The following is a 24,091-nucleotide window of genomic DNA, read 5'->3' on the forward strand; positions in this document are numbered from 1 at the left end:
AGGACTTGCCAGTGTGGGAGGAGATTAGGAGTAATCTCAGAGATAAAATCTCCAGACTGGAGTCTGCTGGCATCACAGAAAGCTAAGGAATTAAATCCTGTTTCCACCGAAGGGAACAGTAAATTTAGAGGAAGCAATAACGTCTGGAATGAGGGATGGAAGATTAAATAAACTATTATTGGGTCAAAAGGTAGAAGTGAAGCAGAACATCCAAAGAGAGAAAGTACTTCTGCCAGATTTTCATCAGGTAACCCCAGATGACTTCTAAAGTCAAGGTGAGGAAAGGGACAGAACCAGAGGGTCAGAGGCTCTCAGGGTAGGAAGGGGCACTGTCCTCCTTCACACTTTAAACATTTGTGTACACCAGGCATTCTTTTGTTAAAAACACAATCATGTGTATTATTATTTAGCCATGCCCACAGCATGTGGAGGTTCCTGGGCCAGGGATTGAGCCAAAGAAGCAACCTGAGCCACAGAAGTGACAACACCAGATCCTTAAAGCTCTGAGCCACCAGGGGACTCCTATACCAGGCATTCTTAACTGGGGGTTCAAGGACACGTTTCACAGTAGAATGTAAAGATATGCATCAATGTGTGTGTGTGCATTAGAATGTAAAGATGTGCATTAGCATGTGTATGTGCATCAGTGTGTGCATTAGAATGTAAAGATGTGTGTGTGTGTGTGTGTGTGTGTGTGTGTGTGTGTGTATCTGTGAATTTATCTGGGAAAGAAAAAAGATCCATAGGTTTCATCACATTTTCAAAAGGCTCCTTGATCCTAAAAATGTCCACAATAGCTGTTCTTAAAGTTCATCCTTGAACAAACACTTTGGCTCCTTTCCTCAGGGGTGGTTGATTAGAACATCCTTCCTCATACTGATCTGGAATCTATCCTCTAGAAACTCCTACCCCTGGTCTTGGTTTTGCTCCCTGGAGCAACACTGGGTAAGTCTAATCCTCTTTCATCTTTCTAAATGGAAACTCATTTCTCAGTGTATTGAATTTTTTTTTTCTCATATGAGCTTAGTTGTTAAAGGAAATCCTTGGCATTTTTGATGGCTTCAAAGATTCTCATGAAGTCAGCAAATATTCTCATATTTTGAAAAGTCTGTAGGTTTAGCTACCTGGACCTTAAAAGTAACAGATGTTACTACTTTAACCTCATGTTTAACCCTGAGGCTAAATTTCCATGTTTGCTAAAATACTGGAGAAAAGATACAGAACTCTGTCCCTTCTCACTGTATGGAAAATAATGACTAATGATAGCTTCAAAGGTCTGATTTTCAGGCGAAGGGGTTTAAATAAGGAGGACATAGGAATTCCTGCTGTGGTACAGTGGGTTAATATTCTGACTGCAGCATCTTAGGTCACCTTGGAGGCACAGGTTTGATCCCTGACCCAGCTGAGAGGGTTAAAGGATCCAGCATTGCTGCAGCTGCAGCTTGGATTCAATCCCTGGCTCAGGAACTTCCATATGCCATGAGTATGGCCATTAAAAAATAACAAACAAATAAACATATAAATAAATAAAGAGGACACACATCCTGATTGTAAAAACAATAGAGCTCCCAAAATGCAAAATAAAAACTATTTACAAAGGCAAGGAAGAAGAGAGCTTTCCTGTCATAGAACTAAATTTTTAAAAAACTGTAACCTCAAACTTCTCTAACTTATTTACACATTTATTATAAATTATCCTATATATAGCCTTTATAACTCTACTTTAACCATTTTTGTGGATTTCTCTTCCTTTTTCTTTACAATCATTTTGATTTAGTTACCATATTGGAAATCAGTTCTCTGTCTCTTCATCCAGTATGGGGACTGCTCCAATTGAAAACAACTTCTAGGTCAGTTATCTGGAGCACCCTGAGCAGGTAATCACTAAATGTTTGTTGATACAAGATGAGAAGTAAATGCTCACTCATTCAGTGAGTATGTATTGAAAACCTACTGTGTACAATGCACACAAAGTCCAAGTGGTCAAAGAACTTACAGTTTAAGTTTGTACCCAAGTTAAGGCAAATACTTAAACTTATACAGTGACAAAATAACACAACAAAGAATTACAGCTAGCAAGGCAACAATGTAGATAAAATGGACTCATGAAATATATTCTAATGAATCAAGATAAGGCAGAAAAAAAGAAGAAACAAAGAACAGAAAGAACAAATATGAAACAAAACAATGTTAGATTTAATCTCAACCATATCAATAATCACATAAACTATAAATTGTCTAACCACCCCAATTGAAAAACAGAACTTGTTAGATGGCAGGGCGGGGGGAGACTCAACTATATATTGCCCAAAAGAAACTCATTTTAAATATAAAGACATAAGTATGTTAAAATATAAATTTTTTAAATGTAAAAAGAAATAACATGCCAATAGTTGTGTGTATTAGATAAAGCGACTTTCAGAGCAAAAAAATGTTACCAGGGATGAAGAATTCATCTTACAACAATAATGGAGCCAATTCACCAAGCGGACATAACAATCCTAAACATTAATGTACCTAAAAACAGAATCCCCAAATGCATGAAGCAAACACTCATAGAATGGCAAGAGGAAACAGACTAATCTGCAATTATATTCAGAGATTTCACCATCCCTCTCTCAATAACTGATAGAAGAAGCAAAATGAAAATCAGAGAAGATACAGAGTAATATAGTATACCTGAACATCACTATCAATCAGCTCAACGTAACTGACACAGAAAGCTCCCTCCAACAGCGGAGAACACACTCTTCTCAAGTGCAAATGGACCATTTACCAAGATAAGTCATATTCTGAGCCATAAAAAAAGTTTCCAAAATTTTTAAAGGAGTCAAGTCATACAAATCATGTTCCCTGAACACAATGCAAGAAAATTAGAACTTGATAACAGAAAAATACCTGGAAAATCCTTAAATATTTGAAAACTAGATAATACACTTCTGAATAATGCATGAGGCGAGGAAGAAATCAAAAGGGAAATTAGAAAGTTTATTTAACTGAATTAAAATGAAAGTCCCACATATCAAAATTTGTACAAGACTGCTAAAGCAGTACTTAGAAATTTATAACAACAAATGTCTGTTTTAGAAAAGGCGATGGCCTCAAATCAACGACCTCAGCTTCTACTTTAAGAAAGTGGGGGGTAGGGAGAACAAAAGAAACAAAGCAAGCAGAATAAAGGAAATAATAAAGATCATAGTGGAAATCAATGTATAGAACATAGAAAATCAATAGGGAAAAATCAATGAAAACAAAAACTGGTTCGTTGGGAATATCAATAAAAATGATAAACTTTTAGCCAGACTAATCAGGAAAAAAGAGAATGAGAGAGAGAGAAAGATGAAAATTACCAATCTCAGGAATGAGAAAGTTGGCATCACTATTGATTCTATGGATAGTAAAAGAATAATATGGGAGTATTATGAACAATCTTATGGCTATAAATCCAATTACTTAGATAAAATGGTAATTCCTTGAAAGACATGGCTACGAAAGTTCACTCAAGAAGAAATAAAAAATCTGAATAGCCCTAATATTAAAGAAATTAAAATTGTAGATAAAAACTTTCCCACAAAGAAAACTCCAGGCCCAGATGATTTCACTAGGCAAGTCTACCAAATATTTGAGGAAGAAATAATATAAATTTTACACAAACTCCTCCAGAAAATTGAAGAGGAAGGACTACTTCCTAACCTGTAAGAGATCAATATTACTCTAATGCCAGAAACAGACAAGGTTTTTAAAGAAAACTACAAACCAAAACACTTCATGAACACAGATGCAAATTTTTCTTTTTTTTTGTCAAGCCTGCACCATGTGGAAGTTCCTGGGTCAGGGACTGAACTCCTGCTACAGCAGCGACCCAAGCCACAAGAGTGACAAGGCTGGATCCTCAATCCTCTGTGCCACAAGGGAACTCCATACAATTTCTAACAAAATGTTAATAAATCAAATTCAACAATATTTGATAGCATGCCATGATTGATACATTGTCCTAGGTTGGTTTAACATTTGAAAATCAGTCAATATAATTCACCATATTAACAAACTAAAGAGAGAAACCAGGGCAGTGCTGACGCAGAGGAGGAGATCAAAGGACCCCAGGAAGATCCAATGGAGGGCTTCCAGGTGACCCTGATGGACAAGGGTGACCAGTACAACTGGGCAGCAGCCATCTTTGGGCCTCCCAACAACTACTACGTGGGTAGCTACTTCAAGGCTGCCTCATGTTCCCCACTGACTACCCTTACCCTCTGCTGGCCTTTTGGTGTCTGACCCAGAGGTGGCACCCCAACATCTATGCAACTGGGAACTTGTGCATCTCCATTCTCCACCCACTGTGTGAGGAGCTGCCCTCAGAGCCGTGGAACCCCACCCAGAACATAGGGACCATCTTCCTAAATATCATCTCCCTCCTCAACAAACCCAACATCTTCTCCCCAAAGAATCTGGACACCTCTGCGAAGTACAGGAAGTGGAAAGAGCAAAGGCAAGGACTGGGAGTACATGGACATCATCTGGAAGCACGTCCTGGGGACCAAGGTGGAGGTGGAGTGGGACACCATGAAGGTGCCCCCCATGCTGGCCAGAGTATGTGAAAAGACAAAGGACCCCGCACTGGACGAGGGCTTAGACTTTTCTAGGACATTACCATGAGGACGGCAAGGCCAGGCCAACAGCTGCTTCCAGGATGAGCTCCAGATGACTGCCTCTCTTATTGGCTGGAGCCAGAGACTTGGGATCCCAGCTCAAGTGGAAAGAGTAAATTAGGGTCACTCTTGGCTTTGCTTTGGTTTGTGTGGCATCTAAATTAAGTGACTTTATGAGAAACCAAAAAAAAAAAAAAAAGACAAGAAAAGAAAGGAAAGAAAAAGAAAAATCATATGCAGAAAACAGACTGACAAAATTTAACACTCATCTCTGAAAAAAATTCTTGGGGAAGTGGGAAGAGACCTTCCTCAATGTAATAAGGAATATCTAGTAAAACCTACAGCTAACATCACACATAATGAAGAAAGATTGAATGTGTTCCCCCTAAGATGAAGAAGATATTTGCTCTTACCACCTCTATTCCACATTGTACTAGAGGGTCTAGCCAGTGCAATAAGGCAAGAAAAAGGAATAAAATGCATTTAGATTGGAAAAGAAGAAACACAACTGTGTTTATTTTCCAAGGACATAATTGTCTGTAGAAAATCTGATGGAATCTACAAAAAAATCTATGAGAGCTAGTAAGTGAATTTAGCAAAGTTGCAGCATATACGATCAATATATAAAATTAATTGTACTTCTATGTAGTACCAATGAATAATCAGACTTTAATATAATTAAACACTAATTAAAATATGAAATACTTAGGAATAAATTCCAGAAAGGTGGATAAGACTTCTATCCTGAAAACTCCAGACCATTGTTGACAAAAATTATAGAGAACTGAAATAAATGGAATGATACACTGCATTGCAGTTAAGATGTCAAATTTTCTCCAAATTGATCTATAGTCAATGCAATCTTGAGCAAAAGCCCAGGGGGATTTTTTTGCAGAATTTGACAAGCTAATTCTAAAATTCACATGGAAAAATGCAAAGGACCTAGAATAGCAAAATCGATACTGAAAAAAGAAGAGCAAGTCAGAGGGCTTATACTATCTGACTTCAAGATTTATTATAAAGCTAGAGTAATCAAGACAGTGAGGTATTAGTGTTAAGATAGACAAAAAGATCAATGAAACAGAATAGAGAGTCCAGAATTAGACCCTTAAGACACCTGATTAATTGATTTCTGACAAATGTGCAAGGGTAGTCAGATAGTGCAGGAATAATTAGATATCCACATTAAAAAAAAAAAGGAACTTATATACAACTCCAAAAGCATGATCCATAGAAGAGTGAAAAAAATAAATCAGACATCATAAAAATTTCTGCTTTTTAAGAGACATTAAGAGAATAAAAACAACTCTCAAAACTGTATAATAAACAACCCAACTTAAAAAAATAGGCCAAAAAACCTGAAGCCACTTCATCCAAGAGCATTTCTTAATGACAAGCCCAATGCTCAATATCTTTAGTCATTAGGGAAATTCCAATCAAAACAACGAGATTACACTATTTATCTGTTAGAATGGCTAAAATGAAAGACCGACTATACCTAGTGCTGTCAAGAATGTGGAGCCACTGAAATTCTCACATACTGCTAGTAGGAATGTACAATGACACAGCCACTTTGGAAAGCAGTTTGGCCCTTTCTTAGTATGTTAAATATATATCTATAATAAGACTCAGTCATTCCATTCTTAGATATTTATACCCAAGAGAAATGAGAGCATATGTCTGCACAAAGACTTGCACACAAACACTCATAACAACTTTATTTTTAATGGCAAAAAACTGGAAATAATCTAAATGTCATCAACAGGTGACTGGATAAACAAATTTTGGTATATCTCTGCAATGAATATTACTCAGCAATAAAAGGGAAAGAACTATTGATAGACAACTGAATAATCCATAACAAAATAATTTCAAAATAATTATGTGGAGTAGAAGAAGCCATACCAAGAAAGTACATACTGTATGATTCCATTTATTTAAAATTCTGGAAAATGCAAACTAATGTACAGTAATAGAAAGAAGATTGTGGTTGCCTGGAGAGGGAGTGAGTGTGGGAGAGTGATGCATGGAGGCCTGGGGAAATTTTCGGAGGTGATGGGTTTGTTTATTGGTGGTGGTGATAGCTTCATGCATGCATACATATGTCAAAACTGTTCTCTCTAAACTTGCATTGTGTATCCTATTTCAAATATACCTCAATTAAGCTATTTAAAAATGTGTGTAGTGGGCACACTATTATGTGTCAGATTTGTGCTCTAAATGTGTGAAATGCTTTCTCCTCTTTAATCCCACAACAGACTTATCAGGTCGGTCCTATGAAAGGTCGGTCCCTTTCACAGACAAGAACACTGAAGCTTAGCGTTGTTCCCATCCACGGCTACCCAGTTAGTAAGTGGCAGCCCGACCATACTTTTTCACTCTTAACTGTGAATTCGTGGTAGAAATATGTAGAAGAGAGGCACAGTTAAAGAGCTGAGTTCTCACATTTATTACCTAGATCCTCGTAAGAGAGTGTGGAGTAAACAATTCAAATGCTCGTGCCTACTTTACAGATGGACAAACTGAGGTTCAAAAAGATTAAGGTGACCTTTACAATTTCAGACCTGGGGGAAAGGCTATCACCCTACTCCTCATACCATGGCCTTGTCCACTGAATCACAAGGTTCCTACTGCTGTTGATAGACTTAAGCGGTTTTTTTTTTCCACCCACAAGCGGCCAAAGATCGGATAAATTGAGTTCCTAGTGTTTACAGATGTCAGAAATCCCAACTGAACATTGCAATAACACTGGGCATTTCCTTCTGCAACTGCCGTTCAGAAGAAAGGAAAGATTTGGCATTTACAAGGGTCCCGGGGCCCTCGAGTCAACATAACACCTTTTGGGTTTCAACGCTCGGTCGCTGGCGGACCGCCCAACAGCGTCCCGCGGCCGCGGAGCGGAGCTCTGCCCGGGTGCCCCTCCCGCGCAGCTCCGCGGGGGCGTCGGGGAGGCGGGCCCGGGGACGCTCGCGCTGCTCTCCCGCGCGGCGCCCCCTGCCGGCGCCCTGCTCCCTAGCCCCGGATCCGGTCCGGGCGGCGCGGGGACGCCGGTCACACAGCCAGCGAGCGAGCGGGCGGGCGGGCGGCGCGGCGCGCTGCGGCCGAGCGGGCGCGCCCTGCAGGGGTAGGTGGGCCGTGGGGCGTGGGCGGGCGGGCGGGGGCGGTGCGCGCGCGGGCGGGGGCCGGGGGCGGGCGAGGGGCGCGCGCCGGGGGTCCGCGCGGGGGCGGGGCGGGCGAGGGGCCCGGTGGCGGGGGCGCGCGCGGCGGCGCGCGGCGGGCGCGAGTCATCAATTATGCAAGGCCTCGGGCGGTGCGGGGGGCGGGCGCGGGGAGCGCTCCAAGATGGCGCCCACCGCAGTCCCGCCCGCCGCATCCTCGGCGCCTCTGCAGTCCGGCCGCGCCTCCCGAGCCCCGCGCTAGGGCCGTCGCTGCCTCCCTCGCCGCCGCTGCCGTAAGTCGCCCCAGAGCCCCTGCCCCGGCGCCGCTCCTCGTCTGCGGGGTTCCCTTTCTCGCCTTGGGACCCTGCAGCGGGGCTCGCCCATCTCCAGTCAGGGGCTTTGCCGCAGAGTGCGCGGCGGGGCTCGAGGGACCGTGGAGCGGGGTTTCTGCCCTCCCTGTTTTGGACAGCCGTTTGGAAGTCTTGCTTCCTTCTACCGTGTTTACCGGGGGTAAACCTGAGGAGAATTGAGGACCACCGGTCCCCACCCCCATACACCCTCTCCTCCGCTCTTAGCTGCACTGGGGGACTCGGACACTGGCCTGCCCTCGGAGCCCCTTCCGTGGTGCAGCACCTCCACCCCCGTCTCGCAGGGCCGGAGCAGAGTCGGGACCCCTCGCCCGGTGGCACTGGAAGGGCAGCGCTGTCCGGATCTTCTCCAGCAGCTCCTCAGCTCTGCCCCCTCCCCCATGTCTTACTGCATCCTTCTCCCCCATCCGGCTCCAGCTTGTTACCAACTGCAGAAGCCGGGGGCTCCTGGGTTCTTAGGGCAGCCAGGACTCCCCTGTCCTTTCCTCGGATGCGTCCGTCCCCCTCTCGACAGGGTGTTCTGGGGCTGTGTTGCCCCCCCACCCCCACCCCGGGGACCTTCCTCCGCAGGCTAGGATTCCTGCATTAGGGAGTACATCACTTTCAGAATATCCCCTTCCCCCACCCCCACCCCTACGCCACCCGATGCAGAGCTTGCTCCTCTCCTCCTCTCTCCTTCCCTCCCCCACCTCACCACCAGCAGCACCCTGGGCTTCTTGTCAGTTTTGGGCTTACAGGACTGCCCAGCTCCACAGGCTTGGACCCCTCCTCTCTCCAGTTCTCTCTTGGTACTTAGCGGACCGCAAAGCCTCTGCATTTTTCCTGAGAGCTCAGCTCGACCCCGCTCCGTGCCAGCAGCAACCACCGGTGGAGACTTGGCTGTTAACTTTCAGGGGGCTTAGCCAGGGTTTTCAGACCCCTTCAAGGGCCCCAGCTTGGAGGTGGGATGGAGTGGGAATCATTTTCGAGCCTGATAAGTACGATTCTTCAAGCCATGCATCGCTTCCAACTACCCCACCCTGTGCCCTCTTTCTCACTTACACTGCAGTTTTTGAAACATGGGGAATACATTTCCTATCTGGAGATTCTGAGGGTCCATGGTTCAGCTTCAGTGTTCATAATAAAAGGATGTCATCTGTTTTGGGGTGGGAGGAGGGATAGAAGAAACTTTGTATTGCATCTGGCTTATTCAGGGGGAGGGAGAAATAATCAGCGTGGAGCAAGCTCTACCAAACAGGGAAAATTGCTTAGTGCACAGTGGGCACCAGGGAAGCTGAGATGGAAGCAGGAAGTGTGGGTGAGGGCTCTGGGGGCAAAGGAGGAGAGAGTGCTTTTTATAACTTTTCTCAAGTTTGAACCTGGAGAGCCTTTAGGGAGGTAGTGGTGTGTTAGGGCTGGGGGATGTTTTAGCTTTCCCAGCGAGATTTCAGGTGTGGTAGATTTTCAGTTTCACGGTCTTTCTGTACTTCTATTTTCCCCACGTGCGTTAGAAGATAATGGTGGTTGGGAGAGAAAAATTTTTTTGATGTGTAATGCAAATGGCTGGATAACATTACCACCTGGTACTCTCCTGGTAGGAATCTCTGGGGAATCAGACTTGAAATGCCGAAAGCTTTGTAGCACGTTGCCTGTAACCTGGTTCTTGAAATACTGCAGCATTTTTTCTTTGGCGCTTATGACCCACAAGGCCTTCAGTTCTCCCTGAAAGAGAATTTGATTGCTTGGAAGGGGGTGGTGGTGGGAGTGATGGTTTGGTATTCAGTGAACATTGACTGTCCTAGAAATTGGGGCTCTCCCTGGAGAGGGCTGCGAGCATGTTCTGTGTGTTCTGGACATCTGATTCTGGGCATGTGTAAATGTGTTATGTTTCTTAGTAGGGCTGGTGGTTGTTACTGCAACGCAGTTCTTGATAGTGCAGGCCAGTTAGTGGTTTCTCCAGTTCCGTTTGAGAGGCTGACTTAATTTGTTTTTGGCTTTCATTTGGAGTTTTCCAACTTTTTATCAGAATATTTGATGGATTTTATTTTGAGTTGATAAAGGATTATGAAGTCGAATACAGCGTACTTAAAAACAAGCAACCATACAGTCTCTTGTTGCTTTCTTTGTGGAAGCTTTAACAAATTTTTCTGAGGGCCCAGCTTTGGTTGCCTGTGTCCAGGCTTGCTCCAGGGTTTCTTGCCGTGGTGCTGAAAGGACAGTTCCCTGAACACTCTTGCCATAGAGTGCACACGGGCTGGACGTGATTTGGGTTTTTCTTGCTTTTTTTATCAGCAGGTTTTCCTGTAGATGTGCATGTGTGCATGCGCAGCTTGGTTTATACTTGAAGTTGAAAGCCTAGTTATCATATTTTATTACTCCCACATAACTCTTCATTTTGGCTGTCCCTCATGGAGACAGTGTTTTTACAGGCTGCAGCAGATCCATATGTAAGTCATTCACTGACATTTTGCTGACTGCATTATTTCAGCACATTTTGATAATTTCACATAGCAAGAAACTATTAATGTCACGGGAATTCGGTCTCCACAAGAAGTAATCGGATAGCTTATTAAGTTAAGCTGGATCAGAAGGGCATCTTCTTTGGGTTGATTTGAACAGTGAGCTGGGAAAACGACTTGACACAGCAGAGGCCAGTATGTGATCCATTGTTTCACTAAAGTAACTTGTCAAAAAATTATTTAAAATCCTAGAGCCATGAAAAGGCCATAAAATTTAGCTCAGACAAATCTCCCACCTAGCACAGGGATCCTCCTGTGCAGGTCACCTAAAGCAGCTCATTCTGTTTGGGTTCCACTGTGATCGAAGTACTTTTGTGTCATTGAAAAGGTAACAGCCATGAGTTAAAAGACCTATAAATTGGGGCTCTATCAGGGGCACATGTCATTCTTGTGCTTCTTACCAAGAAAAGATTGACATTTGGTCTTTGACAAAATGATTGACATTTCTATGGAGATGATATAAGAAATCTACACTTGCTTGAAAAGAATGCAAAGATAGAGACATAACCACCTAAATCAAGAAAAACATTCTTGAATGGAAAGAAAAATAATTATCTTAATGAGCTGAGATTATGTAATAAGTTCTTCTGGAAGCACATGCATGAATTAATGAATACCTAATTCCTATAGATTATATCTGAGAAAGAAAATAAAACCATACTGTGTAGAATATGTTAAAAATACAAAGTTTACCCAGAGTGAGATGTTTCCATAATTTTATAATTATGCGTTATAAGTATAATGGATGCTTATTGCAGAAATATTTTAATATGTAAAAAGCAGGAAAAAAGTCATACTTAGCAAAACAGTTGTTTTATTGTTACTTCAGTCTTTTTTTTTTTTTCTGTGGAGAGGTCAAGAAGCACTTGCACACGTTATTCAGAATAACAGTATTTTTAAATTGAGCCTTTTAAACTCTTAATTTTATTGTTCACTTGTGAGTCATTTAGGGACTTAACCACTAGGTTGTGATATTTCAACTTTTGTTTTCTGAATCAATTTAAAAAATTTCCAAGAAATTGTCTTTAAAGAATTCATACTTAGAATTGGTTTCCTTTAAAATGTTTTGGTCTAAAATATCAAGTTAGCTAGAGAATTAAGAACATTTTTCTCAGTCTGTGAATCAACATATATTCTCCCTCTGTACCTACCTTGTGTGAAGCTTTGCATTAAGCACTAGCACTCTTTAAATGGCAAGAACCAGCTTAGAAAATGATACCATGCTCAAAAACCATGGCGATTAAAGTATTAAAGGAAGGAAACAGAACTTTCACCCTTCATGAATAGTAATTGCTGAAATGTTACATGGCAGCCTATTGGGTTTAGCCCAGTGATTCAGTCTAAAAAGAATAATTTGTGGAGTTCCCGTCGTGGCGCAGTGGTTAACGAATCCGACTAGGAACCATGAGGTTGCGGGTTCGATCCCTGGCCTCGCTCAGTGGGTTAATGATCCGGCGTTGCCATGAGCTGTGGTGTAGGTTGCAGACGCGGCTCGGATCCTGCGTTGCTGTGGCTCTGGTGTAGGCCAGCAGCTACAGCTCCGATTGGACCCCTAGCCTGGGAACCTCCATATGCCACGGAAGCGGCCCAAAGAAATAGCAAAAAAATAAAAATTAAAAAAAAATAAAAAGAATAATTTGTGCAGGAATATGAAGCAAATGTACGTAAAGAAAAGGCAAAGAAGATGTCTTCTGGAAATTTTTCTCTTTCCCTTTGCGATATTATAGATGCACAACCAGAACATGTGGTTAAGTACATGTCAGGAATTAAGGTGAAATGAAAACCGTAGTTAGGCCATTGAGAAGAAGAACTCAGTCCTTGGCCATAACACCCTGAATGCGCCCAATCTCGTTTGATCCCAGAAGCTAAGCAGGGTTCAGCCTGTTCAGAACTTGGATGGGAGAAGAAAAAGTCAGAAGCGGTGTGGGCTTTGGAGGTAGGCCAAGCTAAGTTCGAGTCTTGACTCTGCTGCTTAACTGGCGTTGTGACCTTGGGCAAGTTATTTAATCTATCTGAGCTTCAGTGTTCTCATCTATAAAAATAGGAATAATAACACCTACATTGCAGGGTGTTTGTGGGGATTAAATGAAATCTCTGTTTCCTTATGGTTCTGACACATAGAGCTCAGTATATATTAGCTCCTTTCCCTTAGGGATTTAGCAGCTTAGTGTGTCTTTATACGTGTATTGTGATGGAGTATATATGTCCTGTGTTAAATTTCAGTAGTCTGAAAAGCAGGCACTTGCTTTATCTTCAGTCTGGCAGAGAGGATGTAATCTGTAGTTTCCTGACTGGATGGACATTGCTAGTCTGAAAGAAAATTTTTACTCTACAATTGCAGTGCTGGTCTCTACCACCATCACAGTGAAAGTGCAGTTACCAGAGTAACTCTTTCCACGTTCATCCCCAAACTATTCTAGACTAGGTCTCTTTACCAAATGGGAATGATCTGGCACTCACCAGTTAGCAGGTGTTTTTAGCGGTAGCTTGGGATCTGAAGGTGGAATGGGCCCAACGGTGGAGGCTTCCTTTTATTCTAATTTGAGTTGGTTGTTTTAATTGTGCTAAGTGATTCTACAAGTTTAGAGTTGCTTTTGCCATCATCACCATTCTGGGTTTTCCTATGATGTGGTCTTTTGAATGGCTTTATTTGAATAGGTCCCATACATTTAGGTCTTATGGCTGACCGCCTGTCTTTGGTAATTATTACTCTATGTTTGCTTGTTTATAAAAACTTTAAAATCCTTCTATCAGTTGATTTTTTTTAATATTGGGGTAAGACAAATATTATTCTACCCATTTTATAGCGTAGGAAACTGAGTATCCCAGAGCTTAAGTGAGTTGTCCAGGGCTACAGGACCATTAAGAGGTGGAATAGAGATGGGATCCAGGTTAGTTGACTCATGCTTAAAGATTTTTTCCTATCAAATGGTGTTATAGTCTGATATTCATATAACCGAGTAATGCGAACAATTTTGACTTCATTTTAAGAAATTAGGTAGCTAAACATATCTTAGTGAGTGGGCATAATGAAAGAGCTGGGATAGGCAGAAGGGAGGGCAAGAGTACCTTTGAAGGAAAGCATGTTGGAAGCAAGAAGGATGAGGGAAAAAGAACAGAAGCTATATCAATAAATAGAATGTGGATGAAAATTGGAGGCATTGAGGTAACACTCATTTTGCTTCTGCAGCTCTCCCAGCTACTTCTTTAAAGGTCATGATGCCTTGGTGTCTCTTATCTTCTTTCCTTTCTCTTGCACGTAAATACAGATACTTGGTACTCACACGTGCTTCCATGTTGCCAATATAGGTTATAACCAGGACCATAGAGGAATTATGGCCACTACCACCTGGGCTTTTTTGCTTATTCAAGGCTGAAATTGGTGTAGGACTCCAAGAAGAACTGGGGATTGGTGTTAGTGGGAACAGAGAAAGTTCTGGGAAGCTCTTGGTCTAAAAGAGCAAAGGTGAAAGAAAATAATAGTTCCAGATTTCCCTTAGGTTTATGGAGATATGTCATACTGAGGAGAGTGGAACAAAATAAAAGCCTCGGGGTCTAAAATGTGCTCTTCGCTTGGAACTGAAGCTCTCTTGACCCTGGAAGGAGTCAGTTGGGTTCGGAGAACTAACATGTTAGCTGGCGAAGTTTGGAGCACTTTTATGTTCACTGTTGGTGGTAGGGAGAGGGGTCTCCTGTGTTCACTGGGCTTGTCCCAGGATCTGGAAATAGAAAGCACTGAAATCCCTCTAAAGACACATTAACAGGCTCCTTTCATGTTCACTTGATTAGTGTGATTTTTATGCTGCAGAATCTTTTAAGTTCCTGGGGAGTAAGAACATTAGAGAAATACAGTGAATGCTTATTTATCCAGGGATGGATTACCTAGGCTATGAATTTTGCATGTCATTTATTTTCCTCCCTTTTTCTACATTTTGAGTATTTAACTGATCATTAGCATTTCCACCAGAGTGAACTCAGGAGAGAAAGTCAAAATGAAAATGTTCCTTTACATTTTTGGAGAGCAGTTGATAAAATAAGGGATCACAACTACTTTATCAACGAAAAGGCAACTCATTTTTTAATCTATTTTTATTCTCTCCATGTTTTAAATTTTTTAAAGTACAGTTGAAAGCTGAGCCTTCAGAAGCTTAATGTTCACTGGGAGCCGGTATGAAATAGCGTTTTTCCTTTCTTTTACTGAGTGACAGCCCTGTAAATAAATAGAGCTTAATTTATTACATGGTTAGTTTCTTGTTTCAAGAGGAATTCTTCTTCAGTTAAAGATAATGTAGCATGCTTTTGCTTCACATTCACTAGTGTCTTTTTGTCTCAGTAAGGAGCTGAATAAAATGCTTTTGAATGAAAACAAATTGATGCATTATTTTTAAATTGAAGAGAAAAATCGAGCAGGTTGCAAATGGGACTGGTAGAGCTTTCTTGGAGGTCAGAATACCCAGAAATCTCATTTGCTGCAGAATTCTCAATTGGATTTCCTGAGATTTTGGTGAAGACGAAAAAGGCGAAATGTCTTATTTCTAGGAAACATGCCTTGAAGAAAATGAAGCATTTAAAAAAGATGTATATTGTGATAGGGAAGAGAGTATTGGGAGTGAGGAATCATCAGAGTGGAAAGTGAGGAGGAAGTGAAAGGATGACTGCGGTGAAGACGAACAAAGGAATTTGGATGTAAAAACTTGGGAAGCTGCTTATATTTTAAGAGAAAGAGGTCTCTCTCCTTTGCAAACTCTTTTGGATGCATCTCCATGTTCCACTTACTGAACTAGAGTGATCTAGATCTTCTGGGCAGGGCACAGAGCCTTAGGAAGATGTTTTGTTTTAAGTGTTATTTTCTCTCTTCCTCTGCTAGAACTTTGCTGCAAATTGCTTACTTTATCTGATTTCTCCTTTGGAGAGGCTGGAGCATAGTTTCTTGCTTTGTAGCAAAAAAATTTAGGAACATTCTTAAATGTTTTTTTAAAATTTTCTTTTTTAAAAAAAAGATTTGATGTCATTTAATATATTTTATATAAATATTTGAAAATTTTTATATTTATATAAATAAAAATTTTTCTATTAAATATATATTTAGGTTATTGAATAGAAAATGGCTTTCTCAAAAGGCGCTATTGAAGATATCTCTCCATTCTATACATAACGTATATCTCTTGTTTGAATAGTTAACAGTGGCAAAGGGTTAAAAAAATCAGAAAGGTCAAAGTTCAGTCATCTTATACCATCACCCAGTCACCTAGTACACACTCCGTAAAGGCTACCGCTGTTGGCAGTTTCTCCTGTATCCTTTCTGCATACACATGCACGCAAACACATCCTTTCCCCTGCCTTCCAGACAATTATATATACCCGTTGTCTTTTGAGGAAGACTGTTAAAATAATTTGGAGATTTGAACTCTCATTCTAGATCAACTTAGATCACTTAATTCCCCCTTAGCAAAAAATTTAGTGATATTCTTAAATATTTTTAAAAACTTTCTCTTTTTTTTTTTTTTTTTTTTTTTAGGATTTTAAGTTGTTGAGTGTGAAAACATTCTCTCACAAAGCACTAGTGAAGGTCTTTTCCATTCATTGTTATAAATTAGGGGATCTGAATATAATTAGAATTATATCCAAATCAGAATAGAAATTTTGCTAAGAACAAGTCAGCTGGGCTGGGGTAGAATACCCCACTCCCTCCCTCTCCCAGGTGGCAGATGAGCCTGCAAAGATAGGGTTAGAGTTAGCCAAGGATTTTTTTGAAGTTGCGTTTGTCCTTGGCGACAGTGGAGAACGTAAGAGTTTTTCAGGGAGTGCAGAATGACGCATTATCAAGGCCATGCTCGATTTTAGGAGGATGGGGCAGCAGCGTGTATAAAATAGGATAGACTAGATCAAGGAGTGAAGATCCAGTTCATTGGCTGTTTGATTTGGTCAGGCTGTGTGGTAACAAAGGCTGGGACTCTGATAGTAGTGAAGAATATGGAAAGGAAGAAAAAGAAATATGATTTTGGGTATGTGGTCACGTGGATGTGTGTTTAAGTAACATTTTTGTAATGTAAGAAACAGTTTCTAGGAAGACTTCGTAGGAATTGGGGAATGACTTTAGTTGGGGAAAAGGGAGGAGGAGTTAAAGATTATTTAGCTGTTTTAAAATTTAGAGACAAAGCATCCTCTGTTTAGAAAAATCTGAGGAAGTAGGTTGTGTAATACATATTGGCCGTCTAGTCCATAGCATCTTGGTTATTAGCAAGCTACCTTAATTCCTAATTTTTAATTCTTTCTCTGCAGAGGATTTTTCCCCATGAGCTTTTCATATTTAAGGAAAACCTAAATTTTCCAACTTTTTATTCCCTGTACTTTGACTGATAAAGATTGCTTAATCTTTGTGGGTCTCTTTTTCTTATTTTGTGGTCTTTCATTCTGTCAATTTACAGACATTTAACTGGGTTTTTCCTTGATATTCTCAACTAAGCTTTAGTTTAGTGTATAAAGAAACAAGAATTATGTATCTTTTCACAGGTGGATGACTGATTTATCCTGACTGAAACTCAGAGACTTTCTTTCTTTCATCATTTGCTTATATTCTGTGTGCCTCATGGAAGCCATAGGAAGTTTGGAAATTTCGGGCTGAACTAAAGGTAGCAATTGAGAGGTGAAACCAGAGGGAAGGTGTTAGGCCCTATCAGCCAGTGATGCGGCTTGTTATTTCAGGTATTGATCTTGAGCTGTCAGTACAGAAGGTCAGACTTGACTTGCGTAAACTTCCTTGGTGTAGCTGGGGTCCAAGACAGTGGCCATTGAGCCCTAATGTGCAATGTAAATAAACAGTGATAATTGAGAGCCAAAGGTGAGCTCAGGGAGCTTGGGTTCTGTTCTAGCCTTTTGTAGTCAGTAAAGATCTTTGAATAAGAAAAAAATAAAGGGTGATTAGAACACTAGAACCTATACATGCAAAATAACAGAATTCTCCTAGAGAAAAGCAATTTAATTCAGTAAAATTTGTCATTTAATTTTCTTTCTTACCACCAAAGTTACTGAGTTTTTGCAAATTCCATTAACATTTGCTGCAGTTTGCATTCAGACTGTTGGCAGAAGTCCCCATGGTTTGTGTGGAACCAGTAGAGCAGGCAGAGATCATGTACAAGATGTTAATAAATTTAGCCCTCTATTTAGGGATGTGAAGCATCCTTACAGTAATCCCATTAGGTGGTTCTCTGTGCAAACACATTGTAAGTTTGTACCTGCTTCTTACTTTGAATGCTCTAAGCAACAGTGATTAAGAACAGTTAAATAACAGTCTCTTGGGAAGCCATTCTTAAAATAGTTTGGAATGAGGAAAGTCCATAAAGACCACTTAACTGAATGGTGGCAATCTGTTTTATTAATATAGATGCTCTAGTGCAAGTAATATTTTAGTGGGGTTATAGATTTTTTTTTTTTTTTTTTTTACTTTCCATCTAATTGTAATATTTCTTCTTCCTTGTCTCTGGAGAAAGGGGGTGGTGTGGTACCTAAAAAAGGCACAGACTGATTAATTGAGTGATTAAGTGTGGTGGGGAAACAAAGTAGAATGATCCAATGAGTATTTCACTTGCCTCATAAGGCAGTTTTTTGTTTTTGTTTTTTTTGTTTGTTTGGTTGGTTGTTTTTTTCTGACTCATGCAGGAAAATTTCAGCCCTAAGTACTGAAGGGGTAAAACTTGTTTTGGGATCTTAATGTAGATTCCTGGCATTAGAAATTGCTCAAAAGATTTATAGGTCAAGGAAAATAAGTCCATTTTGTGTGATGAATGGATATCAAAGGCTTGTTGTTAATTAGATGCCCGTGTTTTCCATCTTTCAATTTAATCAGCTTCTATCCAGCTTGACCGAGGTGGCGGGGTGGTGGTGGTGCTGATGTGTTTTGTTCCTAGCCACATGCTGCTTCCTGACCATTAGTAAGTCTCGGGTCTGTATTGTCCCTTGCAGTTTGTGGGAGTTGCACAACTTTTGCTTCCCACTCCTCAGCAGGCTGCCCCAGCTGATTCCCAGTGGTGAGGCAGAGCGGTCATATGGGAATGTGACTCCTCTGCTCTCTCCTTGGGCTCTGCTCTGCAGCCCTGCTTTGGCCCAGGCTAGTGCTCAGAGAAAGGGGTTTTTTGTTTGTTTGTTTGTTTTAAAGGAGTAATGCATTTATCACTCAGTGCAATCTGTAGCAAAATCTCAAAGAAAAATAATTCCTCCCCAGAAAGCAGTGTCACTTTTCTAGCAAGGAATCCAGAACCATCAGCTCCTTATAGGCACTGCTTCCCTTACAGATATTGAGTTGTCAAGGCCTTACCAGTTGTTGTTTTTTTTTTTTTTTTTTTTTTTCCTTCCATGATTTAAACTCAGAACCTAGTAAGAACTCTTATTTGTAAGAACTGAATGCTGACTTTTGGGGAAAATTATGAAAATCTAGTGGATCCATAGAGTTCAAAGTATTGGCTTTTAGACTGCATTTTGGGCAAGGGTGTCTGATGTTTTTATGGTAGAAATTTAGGCATCATAACCTCCAGTCTACTTGTGGCTTTGGGCCAAGACGCAGTGCCCCTGGGACAAACAGGGTCCTTTTCCCTGTTTGGAAACTTATTCCCGTTAGGATACTGTAACCAAATAGAGTACTCGCTCCTTCACAAGAATAAGTTCCATAGAACTAATATTTGAAAAGCTTTTGAGGTTCTAGCTAAGGTATGGCAAATGTATTTTTTCCTTTTTAACAGCTTTGGTTCTTTTTTATTGTTTTTTTTTTTTGTTGTTGTTGTTTTTTATAAATTTACAAGGAGTGAGTATAATTGAAAAAACTTTTGGAATATAGGTCTATGAGTTTTAACACATGTATATTCATGTAACTAGTGCTACAGTCAGGATACAGAACAGGTCCATCACCTCAAGAGGCTCCCCACTGCTGCCCCTTTGCAGTCAGACTCTCTCTAACCTGTAATCCTTGGCAACCTCTGATTGGTTCTCCATGCCTGTGGTTTTGCCTTTTTTAGAATGCCGTATGCATGGGATCATACTATAGTATACAACTTTTTGAGATAGGCTTCTCTCATTTGGCATGATACCTTGGAGCCTTATCCATGTTGTATTTACTATAGTTTTATTTTTAATTGTGGTATTCCATTGTACGGTTATCTAATAGTTTATCCATTCATTTGCAGAAAATTATTTGAGATACGGCTGATTTCAAGTGCCTATGAATACTGCTGCTCTAAATGTATAGGTTTTGGTATGAATCTAAATTTACATTATTCAAAGATATCCCTAAGAGTGAGATTGCTGGGTAATAAAGTTAAGTGTATGTTTACCTCTATAAGAACCTACCGAACTATTTTTGAAGTGGTTATACTGTTTTGCATTTCCACCAGCAATGTTCAGTTATTTAACATCCTCATTTGCACTTGGTATTGTCAGGGTTTTTTTAGTTTTATTTTATTGTGGTAAGAACACTTACCATGAGGTCTGTCCTCGTAAATTTTTATGCATAAAATAGATTATTGTTGACTATGGTACAATGTTGTATAGTGGATTTCTAGAGCTTATTCATCTTGCTTAATTGAAACTTAATGTCTTTAGTTAGTAAGTCACTATTTCTTCTAGCCCCTGGCAACTATCATTTTATGAATTTAACTATTTCATATACCTCATATAGATGGAATCATGCAGTATTTCACTTTTTGTGACTGGCTTATTACCTTTAGAATACTGTCCCCAAGTTTCGTCCATGTTATAGCATATGTCAGAATTTCCTTCTTTTTTTAAAAAAAGGCTGAATAGGGAGTTCCCATTGTGGCTTAGCAGTAATGAATCCTGTAAGTATCCATGAGGACGCGGGTTTGTTCCCAGGTCTCGCTCAGTGGGTTAAGTATCCAGCATTGTCGTTAGCTGTGGTGTAGTTCACAGATGCGGCTCAGATCCCAAGTTGCTGTGGCTGTGGTGCAGGTTGGCAGCTGCGGCTCAGATCCGATCCCTAGCCTGGGAACTTCCAAATGCCACATGTGCGGCCCTAAAAAGCAAAAGACAAACAAACAGAAATGGCTGAATGGCATTTCACTGTGTGTGTGTGTGTGTGTGTGTGTGTGAATACTACATTTTCTTTATCTGTTCATCTATTGCTGGACATTTAGGTTGTTTCCATATATTGGCTGTGGTTGAATAGTGCTGCAGTGAACATGGGAAAGCTAATATCGTTTTGAGATCCTGATTTTAATTCTTTTGGATAAATACCCAGAAGTGGGATTGCTGGATCATATGATAGTTCCATTTTTAATTTTTTGAGGCATCTCCATATTGTTTTCCATAGCATCTGCACCGTTGCCTTCCCACCAACAATGTGCAGGGGCCCCCAGTTTCTTCACATCCTTGCTAACACTTGTTATCTTTTTTTTTTTTTTTTTTTTTGGTCTTTGTCCTTTTTTTTTTTTTTTCCGGCCTGTGCCTGTGGCATATGGAGGTTCCCAGGCTAGGGGTCTAATCAGAGCTGTTGCTGCCAGCCTACACCAGAGCCACAGCAACGCCAGATGTGAGCCACATCTGCAACCTACACCATAGCTCACAGCAACACCAGGTCCTTAACCCACTGAGTGAGGCCAGGGAACGAACCTGCAACCTCATGGTTCCTAGTCAGATTCATTTCCTCTGTTCCACAATGGGAACTCCTGGGTTTTTTTTGTTTTTTTGTGGGTTTTTTTTGGTAATAGCCATCTGAGCATTGCATTTACTTGATGATTAGTGATAGCGAACATTCGGGTTTTTAATTTTAGCTATTTTAATGGGTATGTTGTGGTATCTCATTGTGGTTTCAATTTGTGTTTCTCTAATGGCTAATGATCTTGAACATTTTTTTTACGTGCTTATTGCCATTTATATATCTTTGGTCAAACATCTGTTCAGCAAAAGAGCCCTTTTTTTAAATTGGCTTATTTTCCTACTGAGTTTTGAGACCTTTTTAAAAAAACACATATCCCCATAGATAACTGAATCATAATTGCCCTACACCTGAAACTAACACACCATTGTAAATCACATATATTTCAATTAAAAAAAAACCCCACCAACCTCCCCCCATATATCCTGGATTCAAGTCTTTCATAAGGTAAATTATTTGGATATATTTTCTCCTCTTTCTTTTTCTCTCTTAACAGTGTCTTTTGTAGAGTTAAAGTTTTAAATTTTGATTAAGTCTAGTTTGTTAATTTCTATTGTGGGTCATGTTTTTGATGTTATAAATAAGAATTCTTTGTACAATTCAAGGTCACAAATATGTTCTTTGTTTTCTTCTAAAAGTTTTATAGTTTTATATTTTCAATTTAGATCTATGGTCCATTTGAGTTAATTTTTGTATAAAGTGTGAAATTTAGGTCAGCATTCATTTTTATTTTTGCAGATACATGTGTAAATGTTGTAGCATTATTACTGTTTAAAAGACTACCCTTTTTCTATTGAATTGACTTTGCATCCTTGTCAAAACTCAGTTTCCTATATTTGTGTGGGTCTTTTTCTAGATTTTCTTTTCTGTTCTGTTGACTTATGTGTCTATCCTACCACCAGCACCACACTGTTTTAATTACTGTAGCTTTGTAGCAGAACTTAAAATTATGTAGTATGAGTCTTCCAAATTCTTTTTTTTTTTTTTTTTTTTTGTCGTTGTTGTTCAAGATTGTTTTGGCTATTATAGCTCTCTCATCTTTCCGTTTACTTTCATAGTCAGCTTATTTATATCTACAAAAACTCCTGCTGGCATTTTGTTTGGAACTACATTTAGATCAGTTTGAGAATTGCCAACTAATCACATCTTCCAGTCAATGAACATGATATATGCCTTCATTTATTTATATTGTATTTGATTTCTTTCATCAACATTTTTGTAGTTTTCAGCACATAGATTTCCATATATTTTGTCAGATTTATACCTCAATATTTTTTAAGCTATTGTAAATTTTCCCTCACCCCATCCTGTACATTTTAAAGATTAGATTTCAGTTTCTGTCTCATTCCTAGTATATAGAAATATTATGGATTTTTGTGTGTTGAACTTGTATCTTACAACCTTGTTAAACTCATTAATTCTAGGAACTTTATTATAGATTTTTTGAAATTTTCTACATAGACAATTACGTTATCTGTACAAAGTGATAGTTTTATAGCTTCCTTTCTAATCTATATGCCTTTATTTCTTTCTCTCCTCCATCCTTATTCTAGACTTCCAGTAAGATACTGAATGAGAGTGATGAGAGTGGATGTTCATGCCTTCTTCCTGATCTTAGGGAAAAAGCATTTAGTTTTTTATCATTTTACCATTTTCCCATTTTCACCATGATGGTAGCTTTTAGTTTTTGTAGATATTTTTTCTCAGTTGAGTAAATTCTCTTCTATTTCCAGTATGTTGAGAGTTTTTTCATGAATGGATGTTGAATTTTGTCAAATGCTTTTCTGCATCAATGGATATGATTATATGATTTTTGATTATTTAATCTATTAGTGTTATGGATTATACTGATTTGTTTTCAAATATATTAACCTAGCCTTGCATTCTTGGGATAAACACTTGGTTGTGACATGTTATTCTTCTGTATTATTAGATTTGATTTCCTAATTTTTTTTTTTTTTTGGGCCATGTCTGCAGCATGGCCAAGGATGGAACTTCTGCCACAGCAGTGACAATGTCAGATCCTTAACCCATTAGGCCACCAGTGAACTTTTGATTTGCTAATATTTTGTTGAGGAGTTTTGCATCTATGGTCATAAGGTTATTAGCCTGTAGTTTTTTTCTTTCTTTCTTTTATCTAGTTTTGGTATCAGAATAATGCTGGTCTTATAAGTTAAAAAGTGTTCCCTTGAGTATTTGGGGGAAGAGAATTTGTAGAATTCCTTCTTTAAATATTCTCTGGTGAAGCAATATATGCCTAGGGTTTCCTTTGTGTGAGAGGTTTTTTTTTTTTGTATTTCTTTTATACAGGGCAATTCAGGTTGTGTGTTTCTTTTGGGCCGAGTTTTGGTACTTTGTGGCTTTTAAGGAATTGGCTCATTTCTTGTAAGTTGTCAAATTTATGTACATAGATTTGTTGGTAGTATTCCCTTATTGTCTTTTTGATGTCTGTGGATCTATAGTGAGATCCCGTCTTTCATTCCCAATATTGATAATATGTGTATTCTTTCTTTTTATTTGTTTGGCTAGAGGTTTATCAACTTTATTCATCTTTTCAAAGAACCAGTTTTTTTATTTTATTGATTTTTCTCTATTTTTTGTTTTCAATGTATTGATTTCTATTCTTATATTTATTTTCTTCCCTTTGCTTGCTTTGAGTTAATTTACTATCTTTTTTTAAAGGTAGAAACTTAGATTGTTAATTTGAGACCTTTCTTCCTTTCTGAATAAGCTTTTAGTACTATAAAATTTCCTC

The 24,091-nt window shown here is 39.6% G+C and overlaps 1 protein-coding gene and 1 pseudogene across 14 annotated transcripts in view; both read left to right on the forward strand.

The window, feature by feature from the left end:
* The first annotated feature begins 257 nt into the window (after positions 1 to 257).
* LOC100521191 (ubiquitin-conjugating enzyme E2 R1 pseudogene) lies at positions 258 to 4,656 on the forward strand (annotated as a pseudogene).
* Positions 4,657 to 7,670: 3,014 nt separating this feature from the next.
* SCN8A (sodium voltage-gated channel alpha subunit 8) overlaps positions 7,671 to 24,091 on the forward strand; it is a 192,699-nt gene continuing 176,278 nt past the window's right edge. For 13 of the 14 annotated variants that reach the window (XR_014803177.1, XR_014803178.1, XR_014803176.1 and 10 more), the window contains exon 1: positions 7,979 to 8,100. The gene's annotated coding sequence lies outside the window, so the exon portion shown is untranslated. Of the gene's footprint in view, positions 7,774 to 7,978; positions 8,101 to 24,091 lie in introns of those variants that run through there. The other variant, XM_084955570.1, reaches the window with a different exon arrangement.

This window comes from Sus scrofa, chromosome 5, assembly GCF_054392235.1.
Source record: "Sus scrofa isolate SSC_HxYL_T2T_F1_AM1 chromosome 5, Sscrofa_HxYL_maternal_Yorkshire_Landrace_v2.0, whole genome shotgun sequence".
Taxonomy (NCBI): Eukaryota; Metazoa; Chordata; class Mammalia; order Artiodactyla; family Suidae; genus Sus; species Sus scrofa.